Source organism: Protopterus annectens, chromosome 8.part0 (assembly GCF_019279795.1).
Source record: "Protopterus annectens isolate FY-2018-M chromosome 8.part0, PAN1.0, whole genome shotgun sequence".
NCBI lineage: Eukaryota > Metazoa > Chordata > Ceratodontiformes > Protopteridae > Protopterus > Protopterus annectens.
This window is the reverse complement of record NC_056741.1, coordinates 995844657-995870613: the sequence shown is the minus strand read 5'-3', so window position 1 is coordinate 995870613 and position 25957 is coordinate 995844657.

Below are 25957 nucleotides of genomic sequence, written 5' to 3'. Positions count from 1 at the left end.
TACATCACAGAATGTGTTGTAAACTGTCTATGTGACACAACCCACATGGTCATAGTTGCTGGCTGCATGTCAGACCAACTGCCTGTCACAGGTGGTGTCCCATGGTGCCATTCCGTGGGTGCACCCTGTCATACATCTACATTTCCACGGTACAGGCACACCGGTGTTATGGGTAACATTGTTTGTAGATGCTTGCAGAACAGATGCCATACTGGGACGGACATCTGACACAGATATCCTTCGCAGGGGCCTCCCAGATATGCATATCTGCTGTCAGGGACATGTCCCACAGCTGACTGGTACATAATGCAAAGTCATACCTGTCGAGGGGTAGTAGGTCACCCCTGTACAACGGATAGGTGGCTGTCCACACAGCACACGGGTGACTACCAGGGATCAGGGGACAGGGTTTGTCGGTCGCCTTTCATTCAACACACACATTGCTATCGTGGTTCTGTGGGACTTCGACATTGACCACCTGTATGTGCAGGGAGTCACATCTGACTTCACAGCCCGACACGTACACACGGTCACTATATAGCATAGAACTTCACTTATTTGCCTAAGTATGAGCTTATTGTTGTGGCAGTTTGGTAGCTTATTCTGTTTCTTGGGACATTTAGGTATTTCAGTTACGGAGATAACCGATTCAGGCTACAATTACATTAAATACGGGAAATCATTATGACCTACACTCTTCGCACACTTCCCGTTTTTAATGCTTTATTTCGGAACACGTATGCCAATACAGGGACTGCCCCTCGCAAAGTGGGACGGTTGGTGACCTTAGTCGCTACTCCTGTGTCGGTGCGGCGTGCTGACATGCTGCTATACACCTTCTCTGACTATGCACACTCACAGTACATTGCTGTACGGACACGGTATTACGCGTATCCTTTGTTCCTTGGACAGGTACATTTCGGGCGTGCGTTTTATTTGCTTCTCTGTTTAGTTGGGACGGGTACTTTGTTGCATACTCTGCGGACATTTCATTCTGCACGGGCCATGGCTGCAGCCATTTCTATTCTGGGCGGACTATGGCAGACAGCACGTTAGGTTGCTCTTCGCCTGCCTGCTTAAACACGCCTACTGACGCATCCTACTTGGGCTCGCTCACGTACACTACGCACATGCCTGTGGTTACGGTGCACTCTCATTAATATGCATATGGCGCTACTGCGCCGGCTATGCAATGCACCGCCGGCGCAAGCCTTACGCCGGCCTTGCGCCGAGCTTCATGAATCCCGGGGATAATCTTTTAGGTTGCGGTAACAGTATTAGCTTGGTTTGGTATTTAGGTGTTAACACTGGTGGGTAGGTTGAATGGGGTTTCTCTTCAAACTAGGAACTTTAGGTTCCATTAGGTTCCATGTTAGGTTATAGGTCATTAAATGTGCTCTAAATAATATGTTTATATCAAACAGTAGGATAAATTTAGTTATGATTTCTATGATCATTTCTCATCTCTTATATGATTGTTTTGTACTTCATCACATAACTTTACTAAAAGACAACTTTAAACTTTGTTTTATCACTATGTATTTAGTATATCCAATTTAAAATGTGTTTCATTGAATATTAATGGAATAGACAGTGGTTATAAGAGAGGTAGTTTACTTAAATATTTAAAAATACCCCAAAGATCACATAATTTTTTATAAGAAACTCATGTAATTTAAAATATTAATAGAATGAAATAATATAGTAATAGCCAACTCACATTTCAAGGGAAAAAGAGATACTGCAATTCTTTGGGAAAAAACTCCGCCTTTCATTAAGAATTGTGTATGCTTCGTGCCAAGCCTACATGATTTAAGCATATTAATGTGATGAGCAGCAATGCTAATCAGATATGCATGCTGCTCATCATACCTACACGTTTGCAAGCACCTTTTGGTGGTCAGCTATAGTGTCCATTTCCATGGAATGGTGTTTGAAAGCAGAAGCACAGAATGTAAACAAAATGGTGAGCCTATAGGCAAACCTAAGGAAAGTACACTCACTGTAGCCATCAAATATCAAGGGCAAGTACAGTGAAAAAATTCTAAAGGAGGGGAATTGAAATGGCGAAATTGTACAAAACTAATAATGGTTTGTACTGCATAATTAATTAATAGGGAAGGAGAAATGGATGTACTCAAATACTACAGGCAAATACGGTGAAGTGTCAAAGAAAGATTTCTAACATAAATCCTGCCATATTCATGTAATGATAAGTAAGTTATGCACATGAAAACAAACATGCTAACAAATGATTTGAGTGGGATATAAAGCTGCAGTGTTACAAAGGGGTGTTAAAATGTGATGTACATGTTAATAAAGTGATGAGTTGAGATAACAGTTAACAAGGACAGCAGATGCATTATGTAATACATGCACAGACAACAGTTATTGCATATGAAATGTATTTACAAAGCATTTATGTGCACAAACTGTCAGCACTGCTGTATTCTCCATTTTAGCATCTGTACACAAGAACAAATGGAACTTACAGCTGTAATGTCATTCACATCAGAAACTTACATTTTTTTTTGCAAATAAATGCAAGTGGCACCCATAGGAAAATGATTTATCATCTATAAACATATAATAGTCAAGCAAGTATTGTATAGTCATGCAAATGTTAAATGGTAATATAATAACAAACATCTCAGACATCATTTATACTGGGCATGCTCACATTGAATTACAGGGAGCAGTACCATAACAGCAATCTGACAACACCACCACACAACAAAGTGCTGTAACAGAGGATCAATCACATTTTCTGATGCTCTGGCAGCATGTCATACAGTAAGAAAAGTTTATGGAAGCCCTTATCCACCATTACGTTGTATAGTGTGACAGAAAATTGCTGTAATAAAGAAATGTCTGGATGAAGACATAATGCAGAGCATAATAATTTTGAAAATAGGTAATTGCTGTGAACAATGAAAGATATAATGAACATTGTCATCATGCCATTTTCAAACACATGCCAGGACAGATATCAAAGAGATGTATACCAATCATGGATGCCATAGAAATACGCTTAACAACTATGTCATGAAGAACACCCATGAAGGGCTTACACCACTTACCTGTCATAAAGAGTAAGGATGCCTTACCTTTTAGGACAGTAGCCTGACTCTCTGACTGTGCCATAACTATTGTCTGTGTAAACCACTGCTATCTGACACAGATGTCTGATAGATAGATGTTATCATATTCAAACCCCTGCCTATTATACTAGGCTCTCTACAAACCTGTATAGCAACTGGATGTGTCACAGCAGACAGCAATGGACACTGTCACAAAAAAAATGAAATCAACGTGTGCAGTAAAAAATGAGTTGCAAATATTATATGAGCAATTTGATTTATTTTCCACACAACAGTGAGTAGCACAAGATCAATGCTTCTTTGACAAAGAAGCTGTTTCCATCATGTCGTACACACACACACACACACACACACACACACACACACACACACACACACACACACACACACACACACACACACACACACACACTATCCCAGAACTGAGCCACAGTCAATCCATACAGGTATGCTGTACAAGCTAGTAGTCAATGTGCATACCAGAGGAGCACTCATGACATGATATGCCCCAGATAACCATTTCACTGCCATACAATCACAAACTATGATAATATATCATTGTTCAACATAACAATAGATAAGAGTAATGAGATACAAGGGTGTTTGTATAATGTCAGTACTTTCATATAATGTTGCCCTTTAAGGAATTGAACAGCAAGCTATGTGACTCTACCAACAAATGACACGTAGATGAACCACAAACGCCACAGTAAAAGTCTTAATGTAAGTGTTACACTCCTGCTTTGCTGACTTTTACATCATATGTATGTGTTGCAAACAGTAACTTTGAAATAAAAGGGATGGTGGAGACCTCTCCCACATTATATCTGTGGTGGACATCATCCATGCATTACAGTATAAGGTCAAACAATGCTAAAAGTCACTGACTCTGGATGTTGAATACCTGAGGATTTGACAACAGAAAATACCTGAGTTTGTACAGAATGAATTTGCCATGGTAGAAATGTCACTACAATGGTGAGATATGTTGGTATGTCAAGGCATTACATCATGTTATTACTGCAAAGGATATGCATGCCTGTAATTGCTGTAGCAATGCAACAACGTACAGAATATTGTCTCATTAGCTAATGCCAGAAGAGAATGCTTACTACAATTATTATGTAAGGAAAATATAAATCAGATGTCATCATTACTCTAAATAAAAACATTGCTTTTTGAAAAATGATCATAGCTTTTTGTAAGAGGAAACAGCATCTATACATGCACATAGCAGATGTGTTTGCCAACAGTGTTAGCATCATGTGCAGTCAAAATAAAACTGACACAATATAGCCTGAGCAGTAAAAGCTGGTTTTGAATGAATTACCTAAAATAACAAGCTATAGATTAGTGCATGAATCACAACTGCCACATGACATGTTGTGTTATAATTGTGACAGTGCACAGCTGAATAGATGATGTCACTGCTGTGTATCAGCTGAATGTTAATGCTAAAAAGTGGTCAAAGGGCACAATAACATGGTACAGCTACACATCATATATGTACTTGAAGAGTTGTCTACACAATATGAGGGTGAAAGACACACTCATAGCTGACCTCAAACATCCTACATATGTAGTTACAAAATGCACAAGGCACGGTATCAAAGTCATGTACCACAGAAGAATTTGTACTACAACCATGAGATACTGTAGTTATAGTATCATTATATAAGCATTGTCTGGACAAAACATTATTTTCACTTGGGGATGCTAGGATTTGCTGGAGTAATACTGTGCCACTATAAATCCATCTCATATTAGAAGTGTACATAAAGATGGTTGTGAGGTGGTTAACAGTATATGACAGTAATCACTGCCAACTTATTTAAGTAGGGATGGACTCAAACCACCTAGTTATCTAGTTACACAATCTATACAGCACATTGCTAGCAGCCAGTGACACAGGAGAATACTGAGTATAAGTGAGACATACAACATCTATGAAGGGATGACATCAACAGTGTATTACCAAGGAGATGTGTGTGGAAAAAAGACTTGCACAGCCATCTGGAATTGTAAAAGCTGTTATTTGCAAATGTTTTTAAGCCAACCTTGAAATTGTTTACAGGTGCATGCACACATTTGTAGAAGTTAATTGTTGCTGTATTTGAACCTTCTACCTATCTGTTTACACATTCTAGGGAATAGTGAAATAAAACACAAGGATCACAGGAGGCATCTTACTTTTAAAGTGTGACAGTGCACTTTAGAAAGAATGACCTCAACAGTCTGTTGCACACATGATGTGGTTGTGAAAGGTGAGATAAGTAGATGATGGCGTCATTCAACAGTTTAAAATATTTCTCCAGAGTAGAAGCTGATTGTATGCAGCTTTGGTGGAGGACATACTCACTTGACTCTACAATCTACCTTACACATGCGCAAATGTTTTTGTATTGAACATTGAACTAACTACCTACCTACGTTAGATAATCTAGAAAGCACAGTATGTATCACAAATGCCAGTGGAGAAGTCTGACTGTTATGATGACAGAGCACATTTTTGACAGGATGACCTCATTTGTGTGATGCAGAGAAGATGTTTCTGTATAAAGTGGGATAAAGGAGCTATATGTAAAGTGAAATTAGTTCCCCTCATGGGAAGTGGATACAGCGCCAAGCATGTTACACACACACACACACACACACACACACACACACACACACACACACACACACACACACACACACACACACACCACACACAAGTTTCCAATGTTGAGCATCAAACTTCATATTTATTTATCCAGTCTGGAGAGCACTGGACTAGTTGCAAATGCAACAGAAGAAGTCTGACTCTTAAGGGGAAAGAGTGTACTTTTGAGCAGATGACCTCATCAATGTGTTGCAAGGAGGATGTGTAAAAATTGGGATAAGGGAGCTGTTTGCAAAGTTTAATGTATTATTTTCACATGAAGTAAATACATCAACAAGTGTTTTGCACACACACACACACACACACACACACACACACACACACACACACACACACACACACACACACACACACACACACATATACTTCCCATGTATGTGAAGCATAGAACCTCCTACCTACCTAGATTCTCAGTATAGAAAGGACAGCATTAGTTGCCAGAGCTACAGAAGAAGTCTGACTCATAGGGGTGAGAGAGTACACTTCTGACTGGATAATATCATCAGTGTGTTGCACAGAAAATGGTTCTGTAAAAAGAGGGATGAAGGAGCTGTGTGCAAAGTTAAACCTACTCCCCTCATGGGAAATGGATACAGCACCAAGTGTTACACATACACACAAACACACACACACACACACACACACACACACACACACACACACACACACACACACACACACACACACGTTTCCCATGTTGGCATCAAACATCCTTCCTGTCTAGTTACACAATCTAGAAAGCACAGTATTATTCACAAGCACCACAGGAGAAGTCTGAGTTTAAGGATGTGAAAAAGCTCTTTTGTACTTGCTGAAAATCTCTTGTTTGGAACAGATGGTGCTGTGCATCACAGGCATCAAAACAAATGCATATGTGTGCACAGGACAATATAACATTTGTGTGATTTTTCCCATCTAATTGCATATTTCTGTATTAAAATTTAGATACTGTCCTTCATGTACATTGTGTTACTGTGACAGACATTTACCCATTTTACAGTATGGGATGCCAAAGAAATTCACAGTTGTAAACCAATGGGTTATCAATTAAACTTTCCTGCCACTTTATGTTTGGATGTTTGCACACTTGTCGTGTTTCATAATTGCACAATGTGCATTGACAAGACAACCATACAGCTCCTACGTAGGACAGTGTACTGTAGAATAGCAATGATGGATTTCATGTGAACAGTTTAATCATTATGTGTGAACAGGTTAACCAACATTATGGCACAGTTGCAAATGTAACCATTGGAAAGCATACACATTAACCAACTAAATTAACTAATTCAACATCACTCTGAAATGAAAATAACATGTTGACAAAACTAACTTGACATACAAACGTTGTGCAACCTAAAAAATAATTAGATTTTTTTTATATTTCTCTCCGCCAGAAGTACAGCACCACCAAGCTGACTTGTGCTGCTGATGACAAAGTATTAGCACATATGTAGTCATAGTCTGAAGTCTTGAACTTAGAATAGTAATTAACAGTACTCCGTGTTGCTCTGTGATGACTTCCACACAATGATTTGTAAATGACAGGCTTCACAATAGACATCAGGCACATTAATATAGCAGCAGGATAATGATGTGTTAAGGAAAGGTGTAACCATGATTTACAACAGGAATCAGACAAAACATTCTCAAACATTTTTTCATCCATCTGGAATTGAATCTTTAGAGTATTCCAAGAAAAATATTTATACCTGAGTATTATCTAAGCACATCATATAGGAAGTCATATTTCTGTTAGTTAACATTTGACAGCAGATTTAAGCATACATGAATGTATGTATTTATCCTCATTACCCTTTTGACCACTGTTATTTTGACATCCAACACTTCAGTTTGTTGAAAGGTCCATTAAACAGAATAATAGCTAAGCACAAATGTGTTAAACAATACAGAGTAATGTGTCTGAAGGCAATAAAATTGCAAGATATTGTGTTAAGCTGTGTACTTCCACTTAGCTTTAGTTGCATTTCTTTGCTAAATGCCAGACATTTCACAAATGCAGAGGATGAAGAATACTGAAACAGAGGGGAGATGATACATTGACAATGTGAGAGGAAGGCAGGGACAAAGTAGCTTATGAAAGAAAAAGGATAATAGTGGGTCATAACAATAGGTAGCCAAGGGGTACACATAGAATATTATAACAAGAATAGTCAGTAACACAGCTAATGGGTAGATTTGAACCCTGAAAGTAGGGAGAAATCTATTTATAGACATGAGCATTAGCTCATCATGCTACAATGGAATTATTACTTTCCAGCATTTAAATAACACAGTTGTAGCACAGCAACAACTTAAAGAAACAGCAGGGGTAAACAGAGAGAGGGAGATAGTTACAGATACAGAGAGGAATAACAACAATATGATTTGTGGGTCACTTAGGGACATCTTTATGGTGTGCTACTCTTACTTATTAAAGCATCATTAATCTTTCATTTTCTGTACAATAAAGGGCTTGCTATAGGGAGATAACATAGGCAGGATAAGGTTGGCTTAATAATTTTTCCTGTTGATGCTGCAATGTTTTGGAAAATGATGCCTTGCTGCCCTATTCAAAATGGTATGTTGCATGTTGAGATAATAACCCCAATTGTAGACTGATGATTAAAGATATGAAAATAATTACCAGGATTCAATAAACTCTGTGTAGGTTGTGCAAAGAGCCTACTTGGAGTATTTTTGTGTATGTGATATTGCTCATTGTGTGGCATCGTGCCATGCATATAAATGATGCGTAGCACGTATAAGCAAAGTTTCAGAGCTGACATCAGTGGTGTTTGCCTCAAAACCTATAATATGAATGCAGATCATACCTCTCAACCTTTTAGTTCAAGAAATCTGTGCAAAGACTAAACTAATAGGTGGACAAAGGCCCAAAAATAGGGACAAATGTTTAATATTCTTGTAATAAACTTAGAAAATAGCTAGAATAATAGCATTTGCATTAGCATGCATTTTCTGAAGGATATAAAGTACGAAACGGAAATGTATGTCATTATGTATTGACTTCAGTCTTCAGTGATTTTCCAGAAAACTACATGGTTTACAAGGAGCAGGCCAAAAATATAATGCAACCATCTGGACATTACTAGACAGTTGGGAGGTATGATACGGATAGCATTTCTGTGTAAGGTTGCTGGCTGCAAAAGCTGGTTTTAAGAGTGCACAGCAATTGCTTTCCCTTACTTGAGTTTTCTTCATTAAAATTTGTTTGGGGCACTGCATACTATGTCTCTGTTTTTTCTATTTTTTGGGGCCAGTGTTTGTGCGATGCACCACTTAGCACAAACATGTTTGGCTGTGCCCACCTGGTTTGCATGAAGCACGGCAGTGATAAACTGCACTAATGGACTACTCAGGTTACAGACAGGACCCAGATAGCCACAAATATAAACCAGATGCATTCAATGAATATTGTTAGTCTTAGCACAGACATGGTAAGCAGCTTTGGGCTGTTATTAATTAATCCTGTTGCAGCAGGTGTTAAGTGTAGGTGTGGAGTGCCGATGGTCTAGTATAGAGTGTGAAAATTTTGTTTTACTCTTGTGACATTGCAGATTATAGCAATGAAGTGCAACATACACAACTGTTTTCTCAACCTTCTTGTAGTAACAGCTGTAAGTATAGGACAACCGTAGACATGGTCCATTTGACTAACACATTTATATAAGTGCCTGTATACCAAATAAACTTGAATTGCATTGCTTGATACTGTTGTGCATCGCTTACCATCAAACAAACATGTTTCCCACCAGTGTGCACCCTCAACTACCATGTTTGCATGATGGTAAGTGATGTGCAACTTTTACAAATGTTGCAAAACCAAAATGTGCACACTCTCAGTAAGAGCGATATGTGCAATTGGTGGGAAAACATTACAATGCAAAATGCAGTTGGTGGGAAATGCTCATTCTACATTGAACTTGAGCTATGGTAGACATGTCTGATGTTGCTGGTGAGGGAGTGCACTTCTGAGCCCAGAGGTGGAGTGTTCACTTGGCCAAAGTCTTTATTGGACTCCTAGTTAGGGAACGTGCACCCCAGCTGCTGCAGCAGGACTATTCAGGCTTAGAATACAAGTCTGAAACTTGGAATAGTATTGCCAGGCTTTGACCAGAGCTACAGATATCCCATGCACTGGTGAACAATGCCAATGTCATTTTGATGACCTCTGGAGGAGTGTAACATGCTTGGTGCTAGAATTCCCTCGACCAGACCAGGAATGTGCAGGAGGGATGTAGGAAAGAACCATAGCTATTCAGTTCTTCAACAGTAAACTATGTTCAGATGTGCAGAATATTAGCTGAATTTGCAGTGTCAACCACAGAGAGAGGGGTGAACACAATACAATCATGTTGTATAGCCAATTGGACCGAATTGAGTGTGTAAAGATGACACGTGTGTGAAATGGAGAGCTATGTATGGGATGAGATTTTTTTGGACAGGTCCCCTTTTTTCAGAGAGAGACAGAGAGAGAGAGAGAGAGGCAGAGAGAGAGAGAAGAATCTTGAGGAAGGGACATAGGTATATTTGGGTCAGGTAGGTTGGTTAGGTGAGCAAGCAATCACAGACAGACAGGACATACAAGACAAGGCACAAGGATGGTGTAGGACACAAGAGGTGGGTGAACACCATAATTCGGGTGAGGGTCAGGAGACTGCAAACTCATGGATGTCAAGTTGAGTGACAGTGTAAATCGAGACTATCATCACTGTCACCTCACTGTGCTAATGGCTGCAGTGTCTGACATCTGCATCTCCTTGTATTATTCATTACAATAATGGGGAGCAGTGTATCAATCTGGTGTAGGCTTGCATAGGCATGCACCAACGGTGTGGCATGCAATCCTACTCACCAGTCCTGGCAGTTCATCATGGGTGATAAAATCACCTCCTCTGCTACTGCTTCTGGAGGGAACCACTGGCCTCTCCTGCAGGGCAGAACTACATGAGGGGGCCAGGTGGTGCAGGGTCAGCAGAGTGAGTGCTACCAGGTTGCGTCCAGGATGTGCTGGGCCTTGATGCCATAGTTGGTCGAATGTAGGTAGGTCAATTTTGTGGGGCAGGCCTACCCTGATGAGCTGTGGGAAAAAAAAATTAAAACAAAAAAGAGAAGATAAGAGTTAGTGTGAGAGAAAAACAAGGGGGAACATTATAACATTAACAACTTTATATGGGACATGCAACATACTGATACAATAATTTGACTCTATTCTGTTACCTTTACTTTTAAGACTGCCATCTCCTAACAAATAACCTTTTTACTAAGACCACCCAGCTCATAACAGATGCACACTGTACCACAGATTTCAGCAGGCAATCCTTGATGTGTACATATATTGCACATATGCGTTTTCCAATAAAACTGATTACAGTTTACAGCAGGCCATTTGTGACACTCCTTTAGACCTTTAACATTACATTGCAATAGTAATAAAAATTTAACAGTATTGTATATTTGGGAAGTGTGGTTTTTGAACCCACAACCTCTGACTACTCTCTGATACTGAACTGTTGTTTTGGCCTACAGACTAATACATGCATATTTTCCTCTTACAGCTGAGAGATGTATACTTAAATTGATACAACTATATAATAAAGTAATAAAGGTCTCTACTTTTAATGCTAAAATAACAGTACTGCTTGGATCCATACATACCACGTGCGTCTTGCATCTGTGCCAATCTAGTGGCATGGGTTAGCACATTCAGTTCTTGGTCTGTGATGGCTGTGAAAAAAAAAACAGAACAGAACAGAATACTATTATGAATACCAGTGCTGACTATATCCAGCTTTTAACTCTTACAAGTAGCTTCTATAAAATGTACTTAAACATCTGTGGGGTGTCCCCAGTCCTACATTCCTATAGCCAACATTCATGGGTATCCATCTTCCTCATCCAGAGGTCTCTGTAGTGATGCCTACATTGTTCACCAGTGCAGGGGATACTAGCAGCATTGGCCAAAGCCCAGGCAAGACTATTCCTTGCCTTTGACTTGTAATCCAGACCAGAATAGTCCTTCTGCAATAACCTGGGCCTATATTCATTCTCTAGGAGTCCAACACACACTTTGGACTCCAGGACACCCCATGTTTGAACACAGGATCTCAAAACTTCTCCTCGAATACCTGTCATGACTGCCACAGATCAAGACCAATGTAGAATGATGTTTTCCTACCAAATGCAGGTATCATGCTTACTAAGACTGTACATCTTTTGATTTTGTCACATTTGAAAAATGTTGCACATTGCTTATGATCGTGCATACATGGTACATGAGGGTGCATACTGGTGGGCAATGTGTTTGCGTAATGGCCAGTATATTAATTGGATGCATCCAGTTTATGTTTGTGGCTGTCTGGATCCTGTCTGCTACCTGGGTGGTTCATTCATCCAATTTGTGCATTGCTGCTCTATGTGTAAACCAGATGTGCATAGAATGAAAATGGTTTGTGCTAAATGGCGCATTGTGCAAATAGTGGCTGAAAAAAAAAAATACAACTGTGAAATAGTTGAAATGAGGAAAATCAATCTATGACATACACAGTAGAAAATGTTAGTACACATGAGATATTTCTACATAGGTCTGGATTTCAACTCTCACTGCAATGCACTGACAAAAAACATGATGGGTGCCTTAGCCATCTTTGCCACACAAACAGCTTTGCAGCAAGGAAATTAAGTAATTCCTCACACAACTAAGTACAGCTGAATGTACACTGATATTAAGGCATAAACTGTTATTTGTACATTTATTATATTTAATAATATATTTAGTGATCTTACAACCTGTTATGATTATGGCTTGGAAATATACAGTTCTGTCTTACCTTTCTGTGTTTCTTGGTCATTCATCAGTTATCTGACCAGTACTCAGAGAATGCAGTGTGTACGCCAGTCTATATCATTTACCTTAAAATGTGTGAGTATATAAACTGGGAATACTATTATATGCTGTTGCCATCAAATAAAGGGTAGGGTGGATGGCACAAACAAGCATAGAGTAATCTTTTGGGGGGGAGCAAAGGTGAGTTCCTGTTGTGGCACATGCGAGGGTACACTGTTCTTTTGAGGGGGGAGCAAGCTGATCTACTGTTATGGCACAAACAATTATATGCTCTTGTTACTCTCCTTGTCTTCCAGCCTGCCTGTTTGAACTTGTGAGGGCTGTGAAGTCATAAACTGCAACATGTCTCATTTCTTTCTAACTTCTCTTTGTTATGATTTGCCATTACAAACATGTGGTGCAAAACTGAGGGCATGCAGTGGTCATCAGTACTTTGGAGAGGTATTCATATGTGCATCTTTGATGCCTGAGAACTACTACAAGTGGACTCATACAAGTCAAATAATTCTCTGCTATCACATGTTACATTAATTTCTGTATGCATCTCCCACCTTTTACTTGCTTACTGTACCAAGTGATGAAATACAAGGACATGCCATACTATTATTATACAATACAGTACATGTTTAGGACGTACCTTGTAAATGCAGCTGCTGCTAACAGTGTTAGTTCAGGACTGACTGTGATGCAAGCAGTACACAGTCAATGCATGTAGAGGTGAAGGGTCTGTCTCTGAGTTGAGGCCAGCAGAGATCACAGAGTTCCTGTAGTGTGCCCCTGCCACCCTGTAGCACTCTCCAATGTCCATGTTATGTATGTTGTGATAAGTTAAATGTGGCCTGAAAACTCTTCCGTGTCTCAGCCTTGGTCTATTGGCAGCAGCAGCAGCATTGCCTGCAGCCTGTAGCACATACAAATGGAGTTAAGCAGAGCTCATAACATTCTGTCTGTGTAAATCCACAGGAAAAATCAGCATGGAGTCTACATTAACTTATTGAATAGCTCCACCAGCTTGGTGGATTAACATGCAATTCAACTGCTACTACTGTAATTAGCATTTCTGAAACACATGCTAAAACAGATGCAATCCGTTAATAATCTACTCCACTGTAAAAAAGGTAAATGTGTATCTAGCCAAACTAATGGTGAAGATACTAATTACATATTTGAAGGACTTCATAAAAGCAAATTTCTTCTAAAGACATATTTACAGAGGAGTATTGAACTCCAGGAGGTATGCTCCCACTTTGTTATCTACATAATGCATATGCTGGAATATATTAATTAATAATGAGACGCAAAGGCTTTTACACTTTTATCTGTATGCATTAGTTAGAAGTGTACTGATGGCATGACAATGTTTGTCAATCCATTTCAGAGTTACACATGACTGACAATACATGAAAATAGAGTGCTGTGTGATAAATATGTACAAATGTTTCAGGGACAAGTCCTTTGAAAGCACTATTAATATTTCAAACATTTTTTTATTATCAAAATGGTTCATTTGCCTGTTCTTTTGTGAGTGGGGGAGCAAAGAAAAGTTACTGTTGTGTCACAAACTAGAATGGACTGTTCTTTGGGGGGGGGGGCACAGTTGAGCTACTGCTATGGCACAAACAATATATTGCTCCTACTACTCTCCTTGTTTTGCATCTTGCCTATGATTTTTGACCCTTGATTTTCCTGATGATAAAACACTGTGTGTGTTCATGTTATATCAAGTGCCTGACCAGGTACATTCCAAAATGGGTATTATACTCAATGATTAGTCTAATAAGTGACAAATTTAGTGGAATGATCACATCTCTGGACTTTGATACCATACCTTTATGAATAAGCTGCACAGTGAAAAAGAGATTTCTTCCATCTGTGGATTCATGGTGAAAGAGGGACAGTTTATTGACTACATAGATTCACAGGTCCCTAACTACTGGATTGATTTTTTAGGGGCATGTTGTCAATGTGATACCTGCAAGGGACATCAAGCTTGCCACATGATACTAGTATACATTTTTTAGAACTTAGATTTAGCCCATGGTTTTGAACTCAGCTATTTGCATCGGAAAGACCCTCTTGCAGGATTCTGGTGTGCTTTGGAAAGTTAATAATGGCACACAGATTACAATCATCAGGAAACTTGGTGAGCCATAAGTCTTTAACATTAGTTTTGACCTCCAAGAAGTAAATGCCAAAGAGGAGTGACCCACGTACACAGCCCTGGGGTACACTGCTGATGAAAGGTCTTTTGGAGGAGATGGGGCTGCCCACACTAATTTATTGGGTTTGGTTTGTGAGCCAAACTACTATTCATCAAATGACATAGGGACTGATAGTCATTAGCAATAGCTGAGTGTGGAATGGTGTATTATGCCTTAACGAGATCCATATATGTGGTTTGTACTGATTTTCCCTCATCCATTTCTTCAGCAACCTTCTCAAAGAAGTCAACAAGGTGGAGTAACAGAATAATTTAGGGCAAAAACAATGTCAGTGAGGTGGAGAGCCTCTCAATGAAGTGGAAAACAATATAATTGTTGATGGTCTCTGTCAACATGGGGCATTTTTGCTAGGAAGGGGTCAGGCCAGTATGGCACACAGGCTACAATTATGGCATCACATTTTTGACATCAATGCTGAGAATGGCCACAGCCAGACATATGAACAGGTGTGCCACAGTGCCACTAACATGATTACCACTGCACTGAGTTGAGCAGCTGCAGTTGCCCAAGACCAAAGGTTAACCAGAGGAGGCCCTGCTATGGAACCACCTCTTACCCCCAATGAAGTGTTCCTTCTGAATATCCTCCAACATGCTCACAGTAGAGTGGTCACAGCATGTCCTTGACATGAGTGCTACTTATTCTGTGTCCCAAGAGGAGCTTCCACGTAGGCTTTGTTATATGACCAGATGAATACTGTTGCATAATAAAACAATTGAAATAAAAGTTACTTCTATGTCACGTCTTTTTGGGGAGATTGAAGACCGACACAAGTATAAGCTTAGTTTCTAGTTGTTAGCCAATGTGGAGTTAATGCAGATATAGAGTAGCACATGGATTTCTCCCTGTCTTACTGTTAAATGTGATTATGTTGCCCTTACCTCTTGCTTAACTATTTCAGGACCATCAGAAATCCAGCAACATATGCCTCCTGCACATGGTAAGCCAAATAAATTTATGTCAGTACTGCAGATCAAGTTAAAGAAATATCATAATGTGTCATTTTAGGCCTGTTGTGTGTACTGCTGTACTGTTTGTAACAGTGGCAACACTGTTAGTTGTTTAGCATACATTGCACTATAGTAGTGCAGGTATTAATGTATACCTGTGTTTCTACCTTTTTATCACAGGTGATTATGACAGTGGGAGTGTGGATCCTGTGCCACCTGATGTCAATGTCTCTACAGACACTGATGATGATAATGATGAAAGTGAGGCACAGTCAGGGGGTACAGAGATTGACATCCAGCCACTTCCTTCATTTTCCCTGGACATAGCTAGTAGGCTTATGCCTACTCAGTCCACTGAGCCCACAGAAAGTGGACAAGTGGAGGGTGAAGACATTGATTAGGGAAGTTTGGCTACTGTGGCTTCAGTGCCTGTTGACTCTCGCCGTAGACAAAGTGTGAGCAAGGTGCCATGCAGGAGGGTTGATAGGGGTGCTCAGAGGGGACTTGGTGTCCCTTCTCCACCTGGTGCAGGTGTCTCTTCCCATGTTATTCAACTTATGTTTAGGGCCATCATGGTGGCACAAGCATGTTCAGAAAGGTGCTCCCAGACAAATGCTGAGGGTTGTAGATGTGGCAGAGTCTGACATCTGTGACTGCCTCTACTGTGTTGCCGATAGAATGGATTGGATGAACGATAAGTTGGAATGAGCAGTATCTGTGATGGAACATCTGCTAGGAGGGGGTGGCATCCTCATGGGCGGAGGCAACCACAACATCTGATGATTGCCAATGTGGCCATGCCCAATCATGCTCCCATAGTGGCAGTACTTCAACTTGTCTGTTGGTGAGTGTGCTGTCCACACCCAGAATTTGCAGGCCATGGGGTCATGGTCCTAGGCTTTCTTGTCTGATCTTGGGTATGGAGGTTCCAGTTCAACTCCTGGTACAGTCAGTTCTAGTGGTTGGGGGTGCCAAAGATGAACTGCCAACTCTACCATTCATGGCTCACACCTGTCCGACATACAATGATGTAGAGATAGCATTGAACTTAGCTGTGATCATGCAGACTCTCACACACCACTTTCACATGGAGGACTCCCACAAACACATACACAACAGTTACATGGTTCAGCCTGCCTGCTTCACGTTTATACTGACACACACACTCACTGACCTTTTTTGTCAGCCTAGGCCTCTTGCTCCCCACACAACACTCTCTGTTAATGATGATAACTGTGCCATAGCCCTGTTTTCTCTCTTTTGAATTCAGGGATACAAAAGGTTTGTGTCTGATCCAGAGGGAGTATAGCTACATCAGCGCTTAGTATATCTGCATTTGTCTTGCTGAACTGATAATTGCACCTGTCACTTATATTTGCCTTGCGAAGTTATACAATGGATAGCATTATCATTTCACTACTTTCTAGTGTATTGTCTTGTAAGGGTTGTGAAGTTAGGAACTGCAGTGTGTCTCATTACTTTCTAATTTCTCTCTTTAATGATTTTCCAATACATACGTATGGTGCACATCATAAGTCATACCATCACATTGTGATCTCAGGATTTTATGACAGCACTGTAGTCAAATCTCATCAGAACAGTAATACAGTATAATGCTCTCTTTTGCATGAAGCACAGTAGACATATGCAGCAGCTGGACAGACCATGGGGCTTTCTCATCAATATAACACAGGGCCTACTAACCATGCCATGATGTATGTGAATAGACACTGTAACCTATCCAGTATCAGATGAGGTGACAAATACAGAACACAGTACTTTATGGAAGCACTACAGCACAAGTCTGGGTTTTATATGGCTTCAGGTCAACTTAATGTGGATGAAATCAGCAGGCCATGTGGGAGACAAGAGGATGTGAGGGCAAGTATCAAACTACTAGCAAGATATGCCATTGGAGAAGTAACTGTAAGATAGCAAGTCTACTCTGCCAAGTAGAGATACACACATACCCAGTTAACTGCAGTGAGAAATAACCCCCTACCTATCTAAGTACACAGACTACAGAACACAGTACTTTACTCAAGCACCATGACACAAGTCTGACTTTTACATGGCTGCAGGCCAACTTATAGTGGATAACATCAGCATGCCATGTGGGAGACAAGAAGTTGTGAGAGTTGAATGAAATGGATGTGTAGACCTGTGCAAATTTTAAAATACTGGCATGCGCCATGGCACAAGTCTGACTTTAACATGGCTCCAGGTCAACTTATAGTGGATGATATCAGCAGATCATGTGGGAGACAAGATATTGCGAAAGTTGCATGAAATGGATGTGTAGGCTTGTGCAAGAATCAGTATACCTGTAAGCCATGCCATTGCAGAAGTAACTGTAGGATACCTGATCTACTCTGCTGAGTATAGAAATACACACAAACCAAGTTGACTGCAGTGACAACAGAACCCCTACCTATCTAAGTGCACTGTCTACAGAATGCAGTACTCTACATAAGCTCCATGGCACAAGTCTGACTTTGACATGGATGCAGGTCAACTTATAGTGGATAACATTGATATTGCATGTTGGAGAGAAGAACTTGGGAGGCTTGGCTGAAACTGATCTTTAGGCAGGTGCAAGTATCAAAATACTGGTTATTTATGGGATTGGAGTGGTAACTGCAGGATAAGTATTTGATCTTTTAGCTAGACACACACAGACTTACACAGACACACGCACACATGCACACATGCACACACGCACACACACATACACACACACATACACACACACACACACACACACACACACACACACACACACACACACACACACACACACACACACACACACACACACACACACACACACACACACACACACACACACACACACACTTGACAGTGAGAACAGAACCCATACCTAAGTACACAAACTACAGAACCCAATATTTTACACAAGTGCAACATCACAAGTTTGATTTCTACATGGCTGCAGGTAAACTTGTAGTAGATGACATCATCAGGCCATGTGAGGGACAATAGATTTGGAGGCCTGCACAGGCACATAGATTCATAGGTTCAAATGAGGCCAGTAGCCTAACAGCACTAGGGTGTGAAGAAGCCTAGCTGTGTAGAAACACAAGTACCCTTATTGAGCATAGTTGGATGTTCGAGTTTAGCAGAGCTGGGTTGACAGCACCTCCGAGTGGCCCTGTCCATGAGGGAGCACACAACATTATATGTTACACTTTGTAGTGTGATTGACATATATGTAGAAAAATATACTGAGACCCCAGTGTTGTTCTGCTTTGTGGGGGTGCAACATATGGCTGTATTGTGAATATATGACATATAATTAAATTGTGCTCTTAGTTAACAATGTTTCCACATGTACTTTTATATTATAGAAAGGAAATGGACAATAAACACCCATAAGAAAGCATCATATACACAGTTCCATAGCCCAGTGAGCAGCAGATTTGCACGATGGTTAACAAAGTGTACATGCATGCAAGTTACACCTGTTTGCGTTTAAGCAAGCAGTGCATAAACTCGAGCCACATTGCTAATTTCTGACAAGCAGAATGCAACAGTAACAAGCAATTGCATGTATAGGCAGTTGTGTATGTGTTTTTTGCAAAAGTAAAAGGCATGCCAGTCCAGATAGCAGGAATGCATTTACAGGATTATAGTACACAGTATACTAGCAGTCATACATTGGATGATAAATGTGATAATACATAGACTATTCCATCAGTAAACATTATACTATATGGAATATGCCATATTCAAACCCAGGACCAAGTGTATGGCAGTCCTACACTTACACCTGTTGCCATAAGAATGTTGAGAAAACAGTTGTCTATGTTGTACTTCATTAGTGTAAACTGCAATGCCACAGCAGTAAAACAAAGGTTGCAGACTCTGTAATAGAACAGAGTACTATCTGTACTCCAGGCCAGATTTTCACAATGGCCAAGGACATTCATTAAATGTATCTGGTTTCCATTTTGGGCTGTCTGCTTCCTAAATGGTCCACTGTAATTCATGCAAACCAGATAAAAACAGTCAAACCTGAAATTTATTTCCCACTTCCACAGTTTGCACTATACAGAGCATCACTCAAAAAGTACAATTAAAAATGGGAAGAATAAGACAAAAAAAATAGTAATGGTCACATATAAGTAAAATAAGTGTCTGCTGTTACATGTTAATGCACTTTCTGTGCAAATCCACCAGTATTTACTTGATTATTGCATCAAGTTAAGAAATACAAGGATATGCCACAATATTATTAAAGAATGCATTCTAGGTTCAGGACTTACCTTGCAAATGCAGCAGCTGACACAATTTTATTTCAAGGCTAAAATTTCTTTGTCTCTACTCCCATGGTATTGAAGTATTCAGGAAAAACAGAACAGAGGCTACATGAATGCTTTATAACATGTTGAGTAGCTCCACCATACTGAAAATCACCTGCTTATGCAGTAATTAGCACCTATGAAAAACATCTGCTGCTTTACTGAATATATCAACTCCATTGGTGCTCATAAGTGTGTGATAAGCACCTACGTGCTGCTGCACACACAGATGCTTAAATATGGTAAACACAGGTAATCCTGTCATTACTTTCCTCTGTTCCTGTGATATTGTGCAAACATGCAGCTCAAAAATTGAAGGAAAGTTTGCAGATCCTGTACTAGAACTGAGGACCAGTTATACTCTAACCCTACACGTGCCACAGTAATAGTTATGTGACAAGCACTGAGAAACCTGCCATTCATTCCTCAGTTTTCTGTGGTTGCACTAAACTTCACATTGCACAAACAATGGCAAAAATTAAAAATGAAAATGGAACTTAAACAATAAAGAAGATAAAACAGAACTTGTGAATTGTGGACTGCTTTCATGCGCTATCACACTTCACAGACCTACACGTACACCTCTGTAAGTGTAACCTGACATGAACCCCTGATGTCATCATTCACTGTTGCCATCTATTAAACACGAACACTGTGGAAGTGACTGCATGAAGTGAACATCCCTACACAGTTACAATTTTTTTTGGATTCAACAATTTGAAAGAGTTTTGACCTCATTTACATCTTCACCATGCTGACAACCCTGAAGCTACATGGTTAGTAACCATGTAGGCAAGGAACCTGAAGGGGAACCCAATGTTGCACACACAAGAGAAGGTATAACTTTGTTACATATCTGCCCAGAAGAATGCAGGTTTTGATACAATTTGACTGTATTCCATCAGATACATATTACACATGCTTACATGACAGTATGAATAGTGTCTCATGGGGTTTATACTTTTAGCTGTGCACATTAGTATGAGTACATTCTTCATTTGGGGGTGGGGGAACAAAGCTGCATTTATGTCATGGCACTTAAAAAGGAATTGGTGCTATTGTTAATCTAAGTTTCTAGCATCATCCATGTCTAATAATGTCATAATGTGTGTGGGGTTACATGTTAAGGACAGTTCTGTATAAATCTATAGAGTTTTGCTTGGTCTTGATTCTGTATAGACTCCTTTCAGTGGCTGTTTTCAGAAAACTTTAAAATACATGGGCAACACAACCACGGAGTGTACACAGTTGAGTTACAGATTGTTGAATCATTCCACCATGTTGGTTTGCTGCATTAGTATGTGATTCAGCTACGTATGCTGTAATTTGGATGCCATGGAAATTGCCATGTTTGCGTGTGAGTGTATGCCGCTACTCGTAGTTTACTGAATCTAAAAATATTCATGGCCATGTGCACATCGGGCCTCAACATGCACATGGTCAAAATGACCATGTAGGCTATATTGAATACCCCCAGTATAAAATGTCGTGAAATAATACATTGACCTACAGCTGTAATTGAACCCATGGCACTGTTTAAAAACATCAGTCTACAAACAGGATAATTATCTCAACATACAACATAGTAACTTCTACGTTATTACATTCAGGAGCCTAAGAAATGTTACATTAACTGTTTCAAAGTATTGACTTTCATCTGCCTTTACTCTATATTCTCACAGCACACCAGATTTAAGCACATTTGCAGGAATGTATCTGGACCAATATAGATTAAACTGAAATAATCAGCATTTCCAATAAGGCGTTAAATAGCATTCACTGTCACTCAGCATTGCTGCACGATGCCAACATCTGTGGAAAAGCTAAGGATATAAAGTGCAGACTTTTCCATGGACCATTTCTGGCCTTGTGTATTGTATGTGAATCTGTTTTCTGACCAGATTAAATGTGTGTAAAGTGACAGTGATGAAAATGGGGCTGGCAAGCAGATGGTAGGATACATGGGAAAGAACAGAGGAATTTGCAGGAGGGTGATAGGAGTGCACAATACCTACCAATTTCTTACCAACATAAATGTACAATTTACATACAATTTCATGACTTTGATTGTCACCACATCAGTGATGGATGACAACAAGAGAATAATGTTGCATGGCCAATTGGAATAAATCGTGTGTCAAGATCACACATTGGTGAAGTGGAGAGCTATTTACAGGGCATGATTTTTTTTGGGGGGGCAGGTGCCCATTTTTGGTTTTTTGAGGGGGAGAGAGAGGAATGTTGTGGAAGGTGTTTAGGAATGAGAAGATCAGGTAGGTAGAGTAGGTTGGGAAGTATGTGCAGACATACAAGACATACAACATGTACAGGGATGATGATGGAGACAAAAAGTTGTGGTTCATCATGATTTGAGATATGTATGGGACAATTGAAGTACATCCTGATCCAGCTTGAGAACAGTGAGAATCTAGTCCCCACCCTCACAACTGTCATAGCTACAGGGGCAGTGTTAGCATTTTGGGGGCCCCCAGCAAATGTCAAGTTTGGGGGCCCCCTAGGCACTTCCATCAAAGCATCACTCTGTCATTGACACCCCCCAAAAGCAGCCTTTTAGTTCATGCTGCAAACTTTTAGGAGTAGTACGTACAGAATAACCTGTAGCCACAATGCTCTTACATTACAACAGGCATATGTACCACACTGTGTTCACCCATCTCACAGAGGGACATTCACAGTAACTGGCATTTTAGTTACAATGATGATACATAATAACAACTCTATGTATAGGTCTGGACTTAGGTGAAATGCTGTCTATATGCTCTAAAGTGCATTTTATTTTTTTTTTACATATTCTTTTCATCCAAAGATGGCTTGAACAAAAAGTATGATTAAGGAAAGAAATTCAGTGCTGCTATTCAGCTTAAGTTTTCTTTGCATCCTTTCAGCACACATTTATTGACCAAGACAACAAAGTAATAACCATTTAGGAAACAACTCAAATAAGCCAGTGCCCAAGAAGCCATAGGGTTACAGGTGTTCTGGGATGCATTTTAGAGCATTTTCCAAACTTTTAATCCAATGGTGTCTTAAACAAAAAAAAAAAAAAACGAGTAAGAAAAGAATGTCAGTCTTTACTTTTTCTTTGAAGGAAGACATAAGTTGTGCCCAAGGCTTAATATTCAAAGATGACAAAACAGTAGCTCACAACAAACTAACAAACCATTTTTTGTCCGGATACATAGGTCCAATCTGGAATATGGTCTGCCTCCCTAACCCTCCCCCACACACCAAAAAAATATAGTCACTGCCTATGCATCCTTCTGGTGTTAGACTGGGATGAAAGCAGAGGTTCAAACTGCCACAGTCATGTGTTTCAATTGAGTGCTGACATACATATACATAGCATGCCTCCTCACTCCTCAACCCAAACTGTCAAAAGCAGCTACCCACATACATGCCTGAAGTGTGATTGTGAGGAAAGTGAAAAGAATAACGATTACAGTAATGTATTCAACTTTGCTGAATACATTAGTGTGCTTGTGAGGAAAGTGAAAAGAATAACAATTACAGTAATGTATTCAACTTTGCTGAATACATTAGTGTGCTTGTGAGGAAAGTGAAAAAGAATAACAATTACAGTAATGTATTCAACTTTGTTGCTCCTAAACAGTACACACTGCTCCTACACAAGCTATAATAACCTTCTTTGCACACCTCTGTGGTCTGTGAGAAAAGTAATACAAACAATGATCACACTATCCTCAGCCCAAACAAAAGCTATAATGACCTCATGGACATACCTCTATGGTTAGACTGTAATGAAAATTTAAAAAGTAACCCCCTCCCCCATAACCTACTGCAGCTTTCTCTACACACACATCTGAGCAGGGCTGGTTATGGAATGGGTACAGATGAGAGCAGAGGCAATTATCAGGTTATTCTAACAGGGTCAAATCCTGTTCAGGTTAAAGAGCATAATCAGAAAATTAATATTTTTTTCTCAGTTTTCCCCAAACAGCAACAGATTTTGTGGGGCCCTCACATAGTCAAGGATGATTAAGGGAGCCCTCTGTATCAATTTATACATTCTGGGGAGTGGGGGCCACCAGATTCCTTGAGGATTGAAGTGTCTGAATGTTCTGTGATATATTTTATGCATTACTTTTGAAATATAATTACTTGTTAGCTGCATTTTTCACTGATACTCAGGAGAATAATGTATGCGGAGACAAAAATCAGTGATATTTTTTACAACAACAACACACACACACCATAGCAATACTAGTTTTGTGCTTATTTCATCAAATAGCAATACATTGTGCAACACTGGTGCTGCCACACCAGATCAGTGAATGTTGTTTAGCAATTGTCAAAGAACAGCAGGGGTAAGTCACTTTTATTTACCTCAGTGAGGAGTAATACATACCTGTTACTGTCCCTGATTTCACAGATCTTCCCTGATTTTGCTCATAATTTTGCTCTGTCCTCATAAAAAAATAGATTTGCTAATGAATCATTCAGGAATACAGACAGTCAGTAATTCCAGGCATGAAAGTTTTATATCTCTAATTGTCCAACAAATGCATGTTGATGCAAAAGGTGAGTTAGAGTAATATTTAAAACATGCTCCTGATTTTGAGCCTTTATTCTGCGATTATTTTTGGAATTGTGCTGAATTCTTCTGCAAAGAAGTTGACAGTTGTAATATCTGGTGTTCTACCAGCGTTCATAAAACTCCCTGAAAGGAAAAAATAACATCCTTGAAGATCCGAAGGGGGTCAGCTCTTCTTAAAATACAATGTTTGTACTTAAATCAGTCACTCCAGCCTGCTGATCACTCTACTGCTTACCTTGTTTATGTTCATTATCAACTTTATCCTAACAGGGTCATACCACAGCCCTGTTCAGGTTAAAGAGCAGGTATGCTTGTATCTTTCAGCTTTTCCCGGTTAGGGGTCGCCACAGCGGAACTCCAGTCCGCTAATGATTGGCAGTAGAATCAGGAAATTAATACATTTTTCCTCATTTTTCCTAGCCATCAGCTAATTTTGTGGAGTCCTTACATGGTCAAGGATGATTAAGGGGCCCCCTTGCAGCCACAGGTATTGCAGGTATCTAAAGTTGGCTGTATTGTTGCTTTTAGTGGAGAGAATGTCCACCAAGCAGGGTTTAACTAAGCCAGGGGCACTATGTCAGTGGTGAAATATTTAATTGGATTGTGAAATCTGTTAATTGATAAAACATTGTCAATATAACCAGAGATATCTTTGAATTTTAAAGGAGATAAAAATAAAAGTTATTATCCACCTGATTTATTAAGTATACAAGATTGCTGTACTGTGACAGAGTTAAAGATGTTAAGATTTGCACTGGGTGTGATGAGGGTGGGCAGGATTAGGAATAAGTATATTAGAGGGTCAGCCCAGGTTGGAAGGTTTGGAGACAAAGCCAGAGAGGCATGATTACATTGGTTTGGACATGTGCTGAGAAGGGATGCTGAGTATATTGCGAAAAAGATGCTAAGGATGAAGCTACCAGGTAACAGGAAAAGAGGAAGGCCTAAGATAAGGTTTATGGATGTGGTGAGAGAGGACATGCAGGTTGTTGGTGTGACAGAGCAAGATGCAGATGACAGGAAGAAATGGAACCGGATGATCTGCTGTGGCGACCCCTAACGGGAACAGCCGAAAGAAGATGATGATGATGATGATGACAAGATTGCTGTACTAGGTTTTGTTAGTTTGACAGATATGTTACAAAACATCAAGATAAGATATTTTGCTGTGGTTGTGGGCACCCCAAGAACAGGGGGCCGCCAACGACCACAGGCTTCACTGGTGCCTAAAGTGAGCTATGCATAGCTATCTACTG